This window comes from Pundamilia nyererei, unplaced genomic scaffold (genome assembly GCF_000239375.1).
Source record: "Pundamilia nyererei isolate P.nyererei 1_Seehausen unplaced genomic scaffold, PunNye1.0 scaffold00292, whole genome shotgun sequence".
In the NCBI taxonomy this organism is placed as follows: domain Eukaryota; kingdom Metazoa; phylum Chordata; class Actinopteri; order Cichliformes; family Cichlidae; genus Pundamilia; species Pundamilia nyererei.
In genome coordinates, this window is record NW_005187693.1 from 488,998 (window position 1) to 490,741 (window position 1,744).

The following is a 1,744-nucleotide window of genomic DNA, read 5'->3' on the forward strand; positions in this document are numbered from 1 at the left end:
AAAAAAAAACACTTAGTGTAGAGCACAAACCAGGCTGTAAATGTAATGTTCCTTTCCGCTGTAAAGTTGGGCATTTTAGAATGAGAGTCGGTGGACATGATGCACTTCTGGAACCAGCCTCTAGTGGACAGTAGAGGAACCGCAGTTTTGTTACGCATTGTCTTTATTTTCCGACACTTTACTGACAATTTGTTGTGATGTACGGTTTGGAGACCAAATTAAGGAGACAAGGCTGAGATGTTTTGCACATGTGCAGAGGAGGGGTTGTGGACAAAGGATGTTGAAAGTGTAGCTGTCAAACAGGAGGAAAAGAGGAACAAAGGAGGTTTGTGGATGTGGTGAAGGACGACGTGCAGGAAGTTGGAGTGATAAAGAAGAAAGAAGGAAAAGTGTTGAAATGCCAGTACAATAAAAATAAAAGCACATTTAATCAGCAAACTTGGCTGCTTTTTTTTCCTTATTCGATTGTTTAAAAGGCACCAGAGCAAGAACGTTTATGTCTCCATTGAACAGGACCCCACAGAGATGAAAGGTCCAATGTGTTGTACTTTCAGCATTATCTTCACACTAAGTTGCCACCACTTTGACACAACTGTTTATATCACAAAACAGCATTAAAGCAAGCAGAACTGAATATCAGCAATTTGCTCCCAGTTCAGTTAATACACCGACTCTGTGTCTGTTTAAATTGCAGCAGCAGCAGCAATGTCGCAACTGTGCTTGTTCTGAAATAACAGGCTGAGATGATAACAAAGGGAAGCATGCTTTCCTTTGTGTTTCCTCTGTGTGTGTTTCAGCTTTGTTGGCTCTGCTCCTTTGTTACAACCACAATAGCGGCAGAGGATTTACTGCAGGGTGCAGTCCTGTCCAGCAGAGGGAGCTCCGTCACGGTAACTGTCAATCAAGACAAAGCACTTCAGCCTGTCATCAAGAGGGTAGAAACAGGAGAAACAAAGCAGGCACCGATATTTAAGCTACAGATTTATGATGAAGGACATTTTCAACACAGTTCTGTTATTCTGAATGCTTCCATGTTTTCTACATTTAATAACAAGCCAAATAGTTGTTTGTGCTCGTCCTTCCTTTGTTTGTTCACCTGTCAGCGGGAACACATGGAGTTCAGCATCTTGCCACACAGCACTTTGTACTTGGCAGGGATGAATAAACTGCTCTACCAGATGTGCATGACACATTTATTGATCATTTCAGCCCCAAAAAGACCCAGGAAAGGATAGTTTGAACAGGAAGCAACTGTCGCGTTTGTTATTACACTTAATAAACCTAATAAATCATTTAAAAAACAATCAAAAACAAAAAAATACCCTTAAATACAAAAAGAAAGCTACTTTCTGCTCCTCCTTTAATCACAAGGAGTCACCACAGCAGATTTGGCAGATTTTTTATGCTTGATGCCCTCTATGGGTTTTGTGTCTCTTCATGTAAAAATTGAGTGCAAATAACCTTTCGGTTTCAAGTATAACTATTTAGTATAGATAGAGATTAAATTTTAAAAAACAAAACAAAACCCACAAACCGCGGCTAATTTTGGCCCTCGTGCCCCAGTTTCGGCATGCTTTTTAAGATCTTTTAGCCTAATTCACTTTGTCAGAGACTGATAACTATTTTTTCCATGCAGGGCCAGGTAGGTTTTAATAGCATTTTTCCACTAATGAATGAAATCCACATCTAAAAACTATTTTGTATATACTTGGGTTATCTCTGTGTAATGCTAAAACTTATGTCA